Source organism: Pteropus vampyrus, unplaced genomic scaffold (genome assembly GCF_000151845.1).
Source record: "Pteropus vampyrus isolate Shadow unplaced genomic scaffold, Pvam_2.0 Scaffold133, whole genome shotgun sequence".
NCBI classification, from domain to species: Eukaryota; Metazoa; Chordata; class Mammalia; order Chiroptera; family Pteropodidae; genus Pteropus; species Pteropus vampyrus.
The window spans coordinates 5315371-5332101 of record NW_011888914.1 but is presented as its reverse complement, the minus strand read 5'-3'; the positions used below and the strand labels follow the sequence as shown (position 1 = coordinate 5332101).

The following is a 16731-nucleotide window of genomic DNA, read 5'->3' as shown; positions in this document are numbered from 1 at the left end:
AAAGAAAGGAGTTGAAAATTCACTGAATGAAAGGTAAAATATTGCAGTATTCCATAATCAACACTGCGATCATGATATTTGATATTCCTAGAGATGAAAATTTAACAGAGAATCTCATAAAAAATTAGATCATTTTACTTTCTAGGGACTCACTTTGAAAAGTACTTGTTAATAGTTTCCAGAGCCTGATGTAGCTAAATTATAAACGTTTCTTTAATACCATCCCTTTCTGAAAGAATTGTGGCCAATTCCCTCTGTATAGACATGGCACACTTGGAATTCTCATGCTGGCCCAGTCACCTGTGAATTCAAGAATTCACTAGAACCAAAAATAGGTTTGGGGCCCTGTCAAACATGCATTCTTTGTGCCCTGAACTCAAAGAGAAGCAATTATGTCTCCTCCATGCTTTTATTTCTTGTTTCTGTATTCTCTTCAATATAAACTTACTCTTTTTCAGTGTCCCATCACATCAGGCTTCATATCAATCTTTAAGAAGGAGGCTAAGCCTTCTACACAGTCACACCAACCTAGTGCCCATAATCTGGAATTGGGCTGCAGGTTCAGCCTCCCCTGCCACCTTCCACTGCTTTCTGACCACGGGCCCTTTGTGAAAATGTATAAGCAAGATCCAAGCATTCTGCACACCAAAGAAACGCACTTCTGGAGGGAGTGGGTAGAAAGCATAGAGGGTAAAATACCACCTGCAACTCAGAAGAAAATACCAAGGAAGGAAAAACAGGTAGCAAGAAGGCAAAAGAAAATATAAAGACAGAAATTAACAGTGAAGATGTGATTGAACCACATGCCGAGCCCCTCAAGAAAAGGGAGATGAAAACGCAGAGATAACTGAAGAGATGATGGATCAGGCAAATGATAAAAAAGCGGCTGCCATTGATGCCCTGAGTGATGGTGAACTACAGAAAGCCATTGACTTGTTCACTGATGCCGTCGGCCTGATTCTTACTTGGCCATTCTATATACCAAGAGAGCCAGTGTCTTCATCAAATTACAGAAGCCAAATGCTGCCAGTCTATGACTGTGACAGAACTATTAAAATAAATCCTAATTCAGCTCAGTCCTGCAAGTGATGAGGGAAAGCACAGACTTCTGGGCCACTGGGAAGAAGCATCCCATGATCTCGCCCTTGCATGTAAATTGGATTATGATGAAGATGCTAGGACAATGCTGAAAGAAGTTCAACCAAGTGCCTAGAAAATTGCAAAACGTCAGAGAAAGTATGAGTGGAAACGTGAAGGAGAGAGATCAAAGAAAAAATTAAAAGGGTTAATTAAGAAGGTTTGGGGAGAACATGAGAGAGCCCAGAGGGAGGATGAAGCCAGATGACAATCAGGAGCTCAGTAGAGTTCTTTTCCAGGCGGCTTTCTTGGGGGAACGCCTGGAATGGGAGGGAGCATGCTTCGAATGACAGGAATGCCTGGGCTCAGTGAAATTCTTAGTGATCCAAAGGTTCTTGCCATGCAGGATTCAGAAGTTATGGTGGCCTTCCAGGATGTGGCTCAGAACCTGGCAAATATGTCAAAATATCAGAGCAACCCAAAGATTATGAATCACATCAGTAAATTGTCAGCCAAATTTGGAGGTCAAGCATAATGGCCTTCTGATAATTAAAGAACTTGCTGAAGGAAAAGCAACTTAAATCACTCAATAGATGTCACCATTGTACCTCTGAACTCATGAAGAAAGTTGGGGTTCTTTGAAAAGAATCCCTACCTTTCTGCCCCAAATGCAGCTGTAACATTTTACAGTGATTTGCCCTTAGGGTATTTGTTCAGATAATGTTTTCCTACTAGGAATTACAAATTTTAAATACTTTTAAACCTTAAAAATATTTAAAACCAAATCGAAAGGTAAACCCCTAAATTTTTCTTTACTAAAAAAAAAAGAGGAAGTTAATGACAAAAGTATAAACAACTTTAGAGTCAGCCCATATCCTCATCTACACAGAAAAAATACATATACTACTTATTAATATCTAAGATGTCTAATTTCTCTAAAATTCTCTGAGATCTGATAAATTTACATCAAATATACCTGTATTGAAAAGAAGAGAAACATCTCCATTTATTAGCAGTGGCCTTGAATAAATCAAGTCATCTCTTAACTTCTCTAGGCCTTGCTACTGTTGCCAGATTACCTGGTTTTAAACCCCAATTTTTCCACCTACTGGCTGCAAAGATTTCAGAATGTTAATTAACCTCTTTGGACCAGTCTATTCACCAAAAATATGAAGATAATAATAGTAATTTTCCCGTAAGGTTGTTACAAAGATTAAATGAGTTAATACACATAACATGTTTAGAGCTGTACTGCAAAAACTAAGAGCTCAATAAATGTCAGCCACTTTTACCATCTTTATTGTCATGATAAAATGAGAATAATAACCTGCTATGAGCTCTTCCCATGGTTCACGAAGGTCGATTAAAATAAAGTGATTTGTAAGTTTAAAAGTGCTATTTAAAATTAAGGAGGTATACAAATATTCAGCAACTGGTGACTGAATTTTTATGTGCCATAGACATACAATGGAAAACAATTCAGCAATTGAAAGGAAAGAACTATCGGTACATGCTACATACGAATGAACTCAAAGACATTTTGCTAAGTAAAAGAAGCAAGACACAAAATATTGTATATTTATATGCACTGGCATCCAAATCTATAGAGACAGAAAGCAAATGAGTGTTTTTGTCTAGGACCAGAGTAGGGATCAGGGAAACTGCAAACAGGCATGAGGGAATTTTTCAGGGCAAGGGAGATGTTCTACAACTGGACGGTAGTGATGGCTGTACCACCATAATTTAATATAATTTAATAAAACCATTGAACTATACACTCAAAATGGGTGAATATTATGTTATACAAATTATACCTCAATAAAGCTATGAAAATAAATAAATGAATAAATAAAGTTAAGGTGTTATTGTCATCTAATATGTTATATTGTGAACTATGTTTCTTTTTTAAAACTTGATTGGAAGTTGCTGGGTATTATGAAAGTGCTTTGAAAGTTGTAAATCTCTACACAAAGTAATAATATTACTAGTGAAAAAATAATAAACATTTTAAAGGCGTCTGCTTTTGGTTCACCTTCCCCCCATTCCACACCCTCAATATTAAATACTCCCACAGGAATCCCCTGCTTTAGTGAACCTGGGTCCCACAGACCCTTCATTCCCGTAACCAAGCTTTCCTTGGAGCTCTATCAGCCCATTTCTGGAACACATTGCAGAGGAATAGACAAGAACGGGCTTTAAAATAGTCATCGGTTCAAACCTCACCTCGGACACATACCACCTATATGTCCATAGGCAAAGTATTTACCCATGAGCTCCTTCTTTTCCAGATAGCAGAAAGACAGGCACCGAGGCAGAAAGATTAGGCCTACAGCGAGAGAGCCTACTCATACTCTACACATCTTTCCAAATCCAGTTCAGCCCCAATTCCTCCACCTAGCCTTCTCTGCTCCTTCAGCATCTTCATGTAGTAATTCAGAAGATGCCTTCACATACTTTGACTTTGAGTTCCTTGACAGCAGGGACTAGGTATATGTCTTTTGAACTTCCAGGTTGGAGGTGTTCAAGAAATATTTATTAAAATAATGTCAATTATTTTTACTCTTCACTGAGTGAGCTGCCTCTCAGAACTATTTTCAATGAAGAAATGTTTTGACCATGAGCCACTGTCCATACAAGAACTTGAAGTTTTCTCTCATGTTAGGTTAATCCTAATCCACCAAGTCTATCTTATTTACTTTCTCATGGGAACAAATATTAACATGTGCTAACATGGAGAAATAGCCAATTTGTGGCCAGAGAATGGAGCTTTTTCTTAGTGCAAGGACAACAGTTGCTATAATGTTTGGCCCTGGTTACATGCTCTAATCAATTAAGTTAATCAACCTAGATTTATTATTTTGTTCCCTGTATCCTGAGGTTAGCGAACACCATTAGTTAAGAGAGTCAACAAATAAATACTTTAAAGAGAAAAAGCCTTCTTCCAAAGCTTTGCTGAAGACTGTTGTCGATTTGTTCACAATATTTTGTAACTCCCAGGCCCATTTCTACAGAGCCCAGACTTGCAGCCAACCCATAGCTAATATGTACTGTGAGCAAGATATAAACTTTTGCTATAGTAAGTCACTGATATTTGGAGGTTATGCTTTGTTACCATAGCATAACTTAACTTAGAGTTGTCTAGTGCAGAAAGCTACCTATAGGCATTTCATACTCTCCCTCTGGCCTTTGTCACATCACAGATATAGAATGCAATTGGAAGCTCATTCTTTGAAAGCAACAGTAAAAGGCATAAAACCTATGTCATAGTATTATTGGGATGATTGAGTGGGACAACATATGGAGAGTGATTAGGATTGTGTGAGCACCTAGGATGTGTGAACTCCTCCCTACCACAACTCTTTCCCTTCCCATTTCATTCCCACTTCCATGGTGGAAGTGGAAAACCATAAACAAATGTCTACTAGGGTCCTGAATTTTCCTCTACTGGTAAAATGAACAAGTCATACTCAGTCCCTATCTTAAGAAGCTTCTAGTCTAACTCTAAGGAAAATGCAGCATTTGAATGCTTGCTTCCTCATATATTAAAGTAAGGTCCCAGCTTCCAAGCGGAAAACTAACAAATGTGATTAAGATATGTCTCAGAAATGGAAACAAACCATTGTTCATTTTCCCTACTCCCCACCACTACCAACCACCCCTTCTCCCATACATACACAACCACTGCCCTCTCCTCCAGCTGTTATTCCCTGATCTTCAAGTCTGAATTAAATTGCTCTCCTTTATTCTCCCACAGCACCCTGTACTTCTCTGTTCTCCCAACTATTACTTTTGATTGGTTTTACTAGTTTATGAATCAGTGTTTCTAAGGTCTGTCAGAGAAGAAACTGTAGCTTCTTTATTGTATTCCTAGAAGCTGGCTCATGCTTAGTAAAGGGTGGATGTTAACCAACATTATTTGAATGAATGAATGAATGAATGAATGAATGAATTTAATCAACTAATTCCTTCATAATGACTTCTGAGTTCTCACTGCAAGTTGATGAATTCGTTATGCCATTGCCCAGGGCTCCACTCAATCCTTACAGATTTTTTTTAACTGGCAAAGAATTCTTCATTATGAAATTGGCACGTGGTTTACATATACCTTCCATCTTAAAGCACTCACAGATCCCCATGGAAATGCAAATGAACAATCCACAAATTGAATTATCAGCTCCTAATTAAGCAGATGTTGACTTTCATTAAAACTAATAAAAAATATTCCAAAAGTTAATTAATAGCTTGAGAATACCGTGAACTTCATGAAGCTGAAATCTGACAACACTAGGTTATTCTGAGGTATGTTCAGGAGAGTTTCTAAATCTAAAATATGTTTCTACAGTTGCTTACACTGCAATAACCAAAGAATAGGCAAGCTAATTTTCTAAAAAAAGGAACACAATGAACTCAAATTTCCTTCTTTTGGAAAGACTCCAGATTTGCCAGAGTAGGACCATGTCCTTACTCCTGAGATATCTAAAAATTGTGATCCTTAAAAAAGACGAGGACTGATTCTTGTTCTGTTTATTTTTATACAACACTTCTATCATCAAAAGTATTTCAAATGATGACTTGGAAGCATCATCTTTCTTTTGTAGGAAAACATCCTTCCTTCTCATCCTCCTGTTAGGTTTTGTCCACTTAAGCCTTTTCTCTTCATGTAACAGGATGAACAGAGGCAAATAACAATTCAAGGCTATAGCTTATCAACCTTCCTTTCTCTTATTCAGCAAAATTCCCCTCCACACCCCTCACCTAGTCTTTGTGGATCCTGAGAGGCATTCCAGAAGGCAGAAAGGGCACACAGCTTGCTTTCCGAATTGAGAAAGGATTTCATTTGTTTTATAATTGTCAAGATACAAAAAAAAATTTTTTTTAAATAATAAATAGGTGAAAGAAAGAAAGAAAGAAAGAAAGAAAGAAAGAAAGAAAGAAAGAAAGAAAGAAAGAAAGAAAGAAAGAAAGAAAGAAAGAAAGAAAGAAAGAAAAGCCTTCTCAATTCAGCCATAAGGATACACACAAGAAAGGCAAGTATGAGATAGATATTTGGGAGTGAAACATGAGTTGTCTACACAGGTTCCAAGGTCCTTTCAACTTGAAGATTGTATCAGGCTGTCTACAGATCATACTGTCGACATAAGGTTTTCTATTTTATTTTATGGCTCCCCATATCTCCTCTCGCATCTGCCAGGTTGTAGTTCAAATAATCTGAGTTTTTCGAAATAATGTTAGGGAATCGATCTGTGTAAAGCTTCAGGGTTTCAGAGCCGCCCAAGTTCCCGACAGGCAGCAGTAACCAATCAGCCCTCAGGATTCCATAAAGTCCCTCCCAAGTTAACTTCTCTGGCCTGGCAGCAGACGGATACTCCTGGAAAGCTAGGAAGAGCACAAAGCCCTCAACTCAACTGAAATATCAGCTCCAAGCTCCCCACCCCCATCCCTTCTTCTTTTCTTCTCTGCTTTCACCACCTCTCTGCCCCGCTTTTACTTTCTCCAGCCGAATTTTCTTCCACCTCTTCCTTACATCCTTCTCATCCTTCTCATTAAGGAATCCTGTGCAGGTCGACTGTAATTTTTCCCTGAGTAATTCACCTCCAAAGGGTTTGCCTGGAGGAACCAGAGAGTCAAAGTCCAAACCTGCCAACTCTTCTTCCCTTCCTCCCCAACCCAGGCTGGTGGCAGAAATGGGGAGTGGAGTCTGCCTCTCCTTGCACCATTTAAGTCCTTGTCCTCCTGGGCCGCCGCCAAGGGAGGGTTCTCAGGAGGCGGGACCCTAGTCTGCACCTCCAACCCTGTAGGCCAGGTTTATAGCGTGGACAGCGCTGCCCTCTAGTGTTTGCAACCCGGAGACTTGAGGGCGCCATCAGGTTCAGAATTTCTCTTTTGCAGCCTAAGCAAGACCTGAAGCACCTCAGAGCTCCGACTCCCTCCCCCCGCCGCCGGCCCCCCCAGTCCTCCACCACCACCACCACCGCCCGCATTGCATCTGCTCACGTTTTTATCGCACCCACCCCTTTCTCGGTTCAGTGGTGTCCTAGGTGGCTGCAACCTGCCGGTTGATTTAATAGACTGCCCCTGCCCCTGCTCCTCCTCCTCTTCTCCGTTCTCGCTCTCTCCTCCTCTCCCAGTCGGGGAGCCCAGACTCCGCGAAGCGCAGCGCCTGCCGCCCCGCGCGCCGCGCTCCGGCTCCGCCTCGCCGCAACACCCGGGCACCGGCGCGGGCCAAGGACGCTCGAGGGAACAGAGCCCCGCGACTCAGCGTACCCCAGAACCCAGGATTGCGATAAGTGGTGCTTTGATATAGCTCCGGAGCAAAAGGAGCGTGTTGGGAGTGAGACTTCTGGAGCCAGCGGGACGCCCCAGCTCGCCCAATGCGACGCGGCTGCACGCACCGTCCGCAAGGTGAGGGGCACACCCTTCTAGGGGCGACCGCGGCTTCCCGGCTCACCCCCACCCAAGGCCAGGGGCCCAAGCTCTGCCTTGGGGGGATTTTTGCTCCCTCTGAGGCGCAAAGGCGGCGGAAGTTGGGGCAGGGGGCGGGAAACTACGGAGGTCGCCTGCGCACTGTCCGCCCCCTGGACCTCTTAATAAGGGACGCATTTCTCCGTCAGTCCCCCCAGATGTGTGAACCTGAGCGTCGACATCGTGTATAACTGTGGTTTACGAATTTCTCGGGCTTCCTTGCGAAAGGATTTGAGGCGGCTTAGAAATTAAATAAATGTGAAAGGGGTTCTAGGAGGAAAAACTTGAGTGGAAATCACGCGGAAAGGAGGACGAGATGATTTCCAAGCCAACGGTGATTGAAAAACATTTGATTAGAAAGGACAGCACGGTTGCTCCAGCCCTCACAAAATAATAATGTGCTTAGTCCTGATAAAGAAAATTCCCGGGTGGGGAGGCGATAGAGATGACTCTTTTTCTTAAATTACAAAATAAAGCCGTCCAAGTGCGAGTTAAGACGGGAAGTTTAGTCTTAAGCTATTTCTACCCAACACTGCAAGGTGAGAGACTGGTCCCCTACATAGTGAAAATGAAAGGGAATTGAAGCTAAATGCAGGTGGTTCCTGCGCCTATCACAGGATCATACATGGTTTTGCATTGTTAAAAAATATATAATTTGTATGTCTTTGTGTCCAGTTTTGGATAGGACCTTGTATTCAACTCAATCCTGCTTGACCTTGTCCTTAGGTTAGAAGGATGAGGCAGAGGGTGTCAGCATCCCAGGGTGCATCTTCCTGACCTTCCTCATTGTCCTTCTCTGCTTCCTGCACCGAAGAGTCAGGGAGGGGATAATGGATGGACAAATGGTTTGGGGGAGGAGCTTTTTCCCAAATAATTCAGGGTTCTCCTACCACTCTTCTTTTACTCCCAGCTCCAAGCAGGTTATGCTCCTGGTCTGAACTCGACATTGCTCCAGAATATATATTTGCATGCACACACATATGGCGTGTGTGTGTGTGTGTGTGTGTGTGTGTGTGTGTGTGTGTGTAGACATTTGGACATAATGTGCATGACCTTAAACACCCAGGGTGGATTTGTGAATCTGGGGCTTTTCTGACTTAATCCTGTTCATGGGGCAGGAAGCAAGGGCTCCCAGTTCAGCCTCTTCAATGCGGACAATATTTGAAATACGTTTCAAACACATATTGCAAATACAAAGAGGAGATTATGAGCCAGCCTTTCTCTTCTTGCTGATGCACTTGTATTCCTGCTGAATTAGGTGAGATGATTCTGTCTTCAACAAATAAATGAGAGGAAGCGTTTGAGGCCCACTTAGCAATTTCAGAAAATAAGCCCGCCTGCCTTTTTCCCTGCTTCAGAACTTTAGCTCCCAGACCATAGAACTTGAAAATGAAGCGGGCCTCCTAAGTGGGACTCAGCCCAATTTCTCTATCATGTTTAAAGCAAAGTATGTTGCTTATTTCTAAAATTGCATAGCACATCCATAGCTAACCATTTTGCTGCCTAGAGGTGGGAGAAGTGCTTCTGCCCAGCTATTTCATTACTGGAGAGCTATACAGAAACTCGTTCAAATCCTGATTCATCATTGTTGATAGAACTTCACGATTATGTCATCATCACCTGATATGGGCTGTTGAAACACAGAGGTTGCTACAAATCTCTGTATAAATTGAGACTTGTAATGATAGAGCAGGAGAGGAGCTCAAAAAATAATGTACATGCCTATATATTCCTTTAGGTGATCATTATCCCTTTAATGAAGACTTCCAGGGATTAAGACTTCACAGATTATTTTTATATAAAAAAATATTTAGATTAATGATTTATATCCAACACCTGGCAACTTTAAATTACACAGTAATCAACGTCACAAACATAGTAAACTCAAGTTTTCATTCTTTTCTCTTCTCCTGCCCATGGTGACTTTACTTGGGGCATATTCCTAGATCAGGTGTTCCTGGGTATCCTCCTGGACACACCAATCCATTGGGCATGTGTTAAGACATGAGTCACAGCCTTCCTTGCAGCTCACTCTGATGTCACCTTGTTAGCCATTTTGGCATCTATTCAAAATATTTGCTTCTCATTTCTTTTTATTGTTGCCTAGTCAACATTAATCGTGTAAATAAATTTCTATTTTTTGGAGGAAAGTAACTAAGTTAGGATTTCTCAGAGATGGTATTTAGTAAGAGACAAAATCCAGAACCCATCCCTAGCCCAGGTGACACTACAATATGTTCCCATCCCCTGTTGTTTGATGAGATTATTATTGAAGAGAAAAATAAGATAACATCACTAGCAGCAACTTCTCCCCTACCTGGTTCAATCAACACATTACCCCCATCCCCACACCAAGATCCCAAGGTGTCAAATGGAAAGTAGCTCCCTTTTCAGAAAGCCTCAGGCCCTGACCCATTAGGTCATCTCATTACTCAAACATCCTATTCTCTACACCTCAGCTTTACGCACAGGTCATTTTTTTCATGTTTCGGTGATCCTTCTTAAAATTTTATTACTATGCTACCCTTTAAAAGTAAAATATCTAAATCTAATACTTTAATATGGAGAGGCTTTTCCTCTATTTCTGTAGGTTAAGTTACATGAGAAAGTAAGCTCGAGGCTGCTAGAGAGGTGAATTTCAACCAAATAAGGCTTTATTTTTCATACCATACATTATCAAGGGCATCTCAGGACAGAGGTGAATCTGAGCATCTCATGCTTTATGCTTCTTTCTTCTCTATCTCTCACATTTTTATACATGTTAAAGTATATGAACATTAACTTCCGGGAAACACTGAAGATGAGTATGCAAAATGCCGGGAGGGGTGTGGGAGACAGGAAAGAGAAAAGGGGAGAAATGGGCAGCAGCTCTTTAGAGTGGCTCATTTCTCCCTTGTTTTCTCCTCTATGAGTCATTTTCTAGAAGCAGTATTGTGGCCCCTAAAGCTTGGGGCCCAGGAGAGTCAACTTACCAAAGTTCATCTTCCTGGGAAGAAAAGGACTTTCATCAATATCCAATCTATGTTTTATAATTTGATATCCCTTTTCACGTTTTATGGATTAAGAAACTGAGAACCAGAATTTATGGAAATTGGCAAAATCCTTGAGAATTCTAATTCGATTTGATTCTAATTTTATTTTTCATTTTTATTTTTTTCTTTTCTTTCTTTCTTTTCTTTTTTTTGTCTCACCCACTGTGGATACTTGGTTCACTATGGTCCTTGTCCTAATAGAGATCACTGCTTTTATATCATGGCCATATTCCCCTAAGACATGCAAAATGGAAAATACACATAGCCAGCAAAACACTTGTAATAGATCCACTGTTAGAGCTCTCTCCTGTTGATCAATTCTCAACATTGCAATTGTAGAATTAGGAAGACAAAATTCTTAAGAAGAAGCTGTAAAACCCAGTCTGGATCATTTTAAACTACAAGCTGTAAGAGGAATGAGCATCTCAAGATTCTGGTTATCAGTACAGACCAGATGGAAGGTCTTGCTGAAATCTGGCATCAGAAGAAAAACATTTTTTATAGCAAGAAGATAATATTTTGAAAAATAACAACCAATAGCAGCAGCAGCTTGCAGTTCCGGACTCTCAGATCCTTCTATGACCTCATCCACCTAAAGTGCCCAAATAAAGCAAAACTGGACCCTGTGAAATATCTTTCCTAAGTTGCAGCTGTTCTTTACCCCTTTATCAGATAATGGATATGTGGTGATATTTCCAAGGGATTTGGGAAGGATCAGACTTGAATATTAAAGTATGGATTTTGTTGGGAGAGTTTGCCCAAGAAAGTCAAATCTATGTCAAGATTTGTAATCTTGGGGATCGAAGACAAGCCAGAATGAGATTGTAAACTCCACCAAATAGATAGTGAGATTGATAGGTAATACCTCCCAAAGAGTAACTTCAGCTATGATACTCTAGTAATGTTCAGAGTTATCAGAAATCCATTTATCTGGTTCTGGCAGGAAGGGGAAAGAAGGAGTAACTAATATATGTTGAGTGTCTGCTCTGCTTCAAGAACTGTGCTAAGAAATGCACATATATTCTGTCATTTAATCTTCACAAAGGCACTGCAGGGTAAGTATTATCAGCCCCATAATTCATTCATTCATTAAAAACCAGTTTCTGTCACCCAAACACCTGACCTGCTGTCCTTTTCACGGAGCAGCAAACAATCCAGAGTGAGTGAAGTGAACACACCCAGGAGGAATAGCTAGAGAAAAGGTTTGAGAAGTGTGCTGGTCATAGAAGGGATCCTGTGAATTTGGGCTTTACCCTGTAGGCCTGGGGGAATCATTATAGGATTTTCAAATGTATTAATTAAGAATAATATACATATAGAAAAGTGTGAAAATCACGTGTTAAAGCTCAGCAGCTTTTCTCAAAGTGAGCATACTCGTGTAACTAACCACCACCAAAACAAGAAATAGAATGTCACCACTACGCGAGTGTCCTTCCCGTCCCCACCTTCATTACTTCACCCTCCTCTCTAAATGTAACCGCCACCTGCGTTCCGTCTGTTTATTTTCAGCTTTATATACACATAAATGATACCGAATGATCTTTTCTGTGATTTGCTTCCATGTTATATTCATGAAATTTATTCATGTGAATGGTTATACCATAACTTGTTCATTTATTGTTGTTGTAATATAGCATTGTATTGTACAGGTGTGCCACAATTTCATTATTTATTCTACCGTTGATAGGTATTTGAGTTGTTTCCAGGTTTTTGCTATAATAAATAAATGCTTCGGTATAGTATGTTAAGCTGTTGACCAAAATAATTAGCTTGGTGTTATAGAGAGCTTACCCTGGCTGCAATGCAATATAGAGTGGAAGGAGGCAGTTACCATAATGAGAGCCCAAACCAAGGCAGTAGTAGTAGACATGGAGAGAGAGAAATGGAAACAAGATGAATTGAGACTGTAGAGGAAGAAGGAAATGATAACATGCAGAGATTAAATGGACGTAAGGAGTGAAGGAAAGTATGGACTGCAGGGCAGTTCCCCGATTTCTAAACCTGGTGAATAATGTTTCCTTTCCTCAGGACTGAGAACACAGAAGAATGAGTAAGAACATATTTATTGGATCTCAGCAGATTGAAAGAATTGCCCAAGGTGACTCCAAATCTGTGCTTCTGCTATAAAGTACTTCGTTTTTCCCCTGGCTCCCCCACCGTGCCCCTTCCTCCTGCAGCAGCCCTCCTCACACCCCAATCTGTAATGGGCAGCCACCTAAAAAGAAATAAGAACTACTGCATATTTTCTGAACTGTTGACCTATAAATCATTTGCTTTTCCCTTCAGTTTCGTCCCCTATCAGCAGCACAATCACAAGAAAAGGAGATGATGATGAATCAGCTAAAACTTTATTTTACCTTTTAGACTATAAGAGACAGAATTCAGGGCAAGAGAGTGTAAATAAAGGAAATAGAATGTAGACAGCCTCGTTCTGTTCTGGTTGGTTCAGGAGGACAGACGAGTTAAAAGTGTAGCGAGCCAGATTCCAGCACTTCATGGAGGATCTGTCTAACGCCATCTGAAAATGCAATTAGACTGCCTATGAGGTGTGGACACTGCCTCATTGGGAAGTGCAGCATCCTTGGGGGCATGCCACAGCTTGGGTTCTCCATGCCCTAAGAGAACATACCCCAGATGAGGTTTGTTGTGCAGGATGTTTATCAGGGAATGCCCTTGAGAAACACTGGAGAAAGAGAAGGAAGCAGGGTTGGGCAGAGGAAAAAGTTGAGCTGCAAAGTGGGCCAAACAACAGACCCAGCTAACCCTGTGGGGTTCTGAGCTAATATAATCCATCAGAGTTCTCCCAAGGCCAAAAGGATCAGGCTTTTCAACCCCGTCCTGCACCAGGAACTGAATGTGGGCTGCACCCAAGAAGGGCACGATCTTTGGGAGGCAGCCCTCTGCCACTGAGGACACCCCTGAAAGGGCTAACAATTGAAGGCTGTCCTGACCCAGTCCCCATTAGCTGGGCCACAAGCCCCTTGTCTCTATGTCCATCTCAGGACATTTTTTATATGTACTTCAACTACAGAGGATTAAACTAAATAACTTTCCAGACTCCTTCCAACACCGAGATTAGTGTTTACTTATTACATTATACCCAGGTTTCTAACCCACTGAAGAGCTTACAGATTGTTATAAATAATTTGCCATTTCTCCTTTAATCTCTCCTCCCTCCCATTTCCGCAAGTCAGTGTATCAGTCAAACCGCTCGAAGTATGTGGGCGGCAAGAATCCTCATAAACGTATGTGGCCCCTTCGTGCAGACATTTTCATAACAAGATAGAGAGGGTGTACTGCCAACTGTCTTCAGAAGCTTCAGGAGGAACTTTTTAGATGATCCAAAGGAATTTGTGTGTGTGTGTGTGTGTGTGAGAGAGAGAGAGAGAGAGAGAGAGAGAGAGAGAGAGAGAGAAAGACCTGTATTTAATGCTTGAAAAAGACTTGGCTATAACTGCTCCTTTATGATTGAACCTGTATGGCAACTGAAATATAACTGAAAAACTGCTCATAAAAAGCCTCTTCTTATTATCTCTGCCTATTCAACAAAGTAACATAGTACCCTGCAAAAGGATTTTATGCTGTACAATTTTGACAAAGGGGCCAGCTGATGTTTGTCAGTTTGAAGAACCTCTCGGAGCAGATTCTGCTGGGGATGCACCTGCTCTCATATCAGACACAGCAGCCCCTGAACAGGAGACACTGCCTCTGACCTCATGGTTCATTCTGTGTTTGTTTTTAATGATCAGGCTGCTGCTCCCAGCTTTCCTATAACCGTATTTAATGAATTCCTACCAAGAACCACTCCACAAAATTGCCTAGAAAGTGTAGAAGAATCACACTCTGTTTTCTGCATCCATCCCAGCTCCATTCCTGGGTGCTCTTTGCTTCTTCTGCCACAGTTTGGTCTCCTTTCAGAAATAGTTGCAGCTACAAAAATATCATTAAAAAAAAAACCCAAAAAACATGGTCTTTTAATAAAATGTCACCGGTTTTTTGGCCTTCGTTGTATTAATTTTCTGTAGTTCTTACTCCAGTTTACTTCTATTAATTATAATCTGATACTCCCCCTCATTTTGTTCTTACCACCTAAAGCAAATTCTCTGATGGCTCTGTGCCTCAGTTGTCCCTTCTCTAAAAGTGAGTGACAAGTCCTACCTTACAGACCTATTGTGAAGAGTAAAGAAAGGGTAGTGCAACATGGGCTGTGAAGAAAATGATAGGTATTATTACAACTGTTATCTTCATAATTATTCTTGTGTGGGGTGCTATAGAAATAATTCTGATCTAAATTTAGGTGAAGGACGTGAAGCTGGCCTTGTAGAAAATAAAGAGAGATGAATTCAGGCTGAGTTCCACTGCCCTAAACCCTTTCGGCAAGATTTTTTTTCTTTTATTTACTAAACATTGCCCCAGATCAAGTATGTCATCAAGCCCCAGAGAATGCCCTTGGGTGCACCTTTCTCTACCACTGAAAATAGTCACAGATCTCTCCTTTATAGATACAGAAGAGACTGATCCCAGGCTGTGACTTCGGAGTTCCCTTTGCCATTGCTTTGCACTCAGAAAGTCACATGATTTCTGCATGCTTTATAGCAATGCCTCTCACAACTTAGTGTGTAGAAGAATCACCTGGAAAATTTATAAGGGAACTTACTCTCAAAGAAGTACATCCCTGATTAGAGATATGTACTCTTTAAGCAAGAAAGCATGTTGCTCTCATGTTGCAAATATTTTATTACAAGAGTCTTCTTTATAGGGAAAGCAAACAGCCTTTAGAAGTGAGCAAGAATATCACACCAGTGAGCCAATGCTCATCTTAAAGGTTACTAAAAGTTTATAAAATTCAATATATATTCAGAACTTAAAAAAAAACTAGTAAACTAGAAATAGAAGAAATAAACTTCTTGGTAAACTAGAAATAGCAAGGAACAGGTTTTCATCATAAGAACATCTTTCTGAAACAAGAGCTAACATCATGTTTATTGGTGAAGAACTATAAAGATAAGACAAGGATGCTAATACCACCATCATTTAATACTCATTTGAACGTTCTGATGAATGGAATGGAATAGAAAGGAAGGGAAGGGAAGGGGAGGGGAGGGGAGGAAAAGGAAGGAAAGGCTGGGAAAGGAAAGGAAGGGAAGGGGTATTATAAATTTATAAATTCTGGTCAGGCAGTAGCTGTATTATTATTTACAGATTATCGACTAGAAAAATTCAAGTGAATAAATAAAAATGCCTTTTAAAAGAATGGAGAAATTCAATAATATGGCTAGCTACAAAATAATATGCAAGAGCCAATAGTTTGCCTGATTAGCAACAATGTAATTGTAGGGATTTGTACTAAGCTTGCAAATCACTGGGGAGAAAACGGGCCTGAGAAATGTAAGAAGATTCTGTCAGAGTCCAAGAAGAATGGAAAAATGAAAGCCCAACTCATCTAAAAAAGATAGAGGAAGAAGATTCTGCAGGAAAGGACTTCATGTTACAAACCTCATCCCTATGAATTCTATAATATTTATCCCTACAATACAGTACAGCATTGTAATTATCTCCTTTATTACCGTAAGTGAATAAGAACTGTATACTTATTTAATTGGCTTACATCTTAGAACTTCATTACATAGTGCAAGTTTTAATGCTGAACTCTGCCTTACTCAAGGAAATTTTTGTCACCTGGCATGAGAATTTGACATTTAATCCAATAAATACTCTCCTGCCATACAGTCCAGCATAATTTAAGTAACCATTCAGGGAAAGGAGCAGGGTTTCCTCTTTGATTATGTTTTCATTAGAACTGTTTTAACTTTTTGCTCACTCTGTCCCCGTGAACCTAATTCAATTTCTTACATGGATACTCTAAAAAAAGAAATGAAGAATTAAATATGACATTTAGTAATTAGCAATTTTGCAATTAAATTTACAAGATATATTCATATTGGTGAGCTGTATTTTATTTCATAGATTCTAAACTGGTAAAGCAGTGCAATCTCCTCACCCTTTCTGTGCTATGATAAGCCTGTTTCCAAGGCCCCCGGAGGCCTTACTTTACGCCTAAGGCATTGGAGGACCAAAATGTACAGACCTCGATGTTTAGCGACTTACGTATAAATAAAATGTCTTACTAAGAAGGGATGGAAATGACTTAGAGAAAACA

General features: G+C 40.5%; 1 protein-coding gene and 1 pseudogene across 1 annotated transcript in view; both read left to right on the top strand.

Moving 5' to 3' along the window:
• Positions 1-611: 611 nt before the first annotated feature.
• LOC105296998 lies at positions 612-1612 on the top strand (annotated as a pseudogene).
• A 5770-nt stretch (positions 1613-7382) lies between these two features.
• Positions 7383-16731, top strand: part of HTR1E (5-hydroxytryptamine receptor 1E) — a 65536-nt gene continuing 56187 nt past the window's right edge. Inside the window, exon 1 of the mRNA XM_011367389.1 lies at positions 7383-7479. The gene's annotated coding sequence lies outside the window, so the exon portion shown is untranslated. The remainder of the gene's footprint in view (positions 7480-16731) is intronic.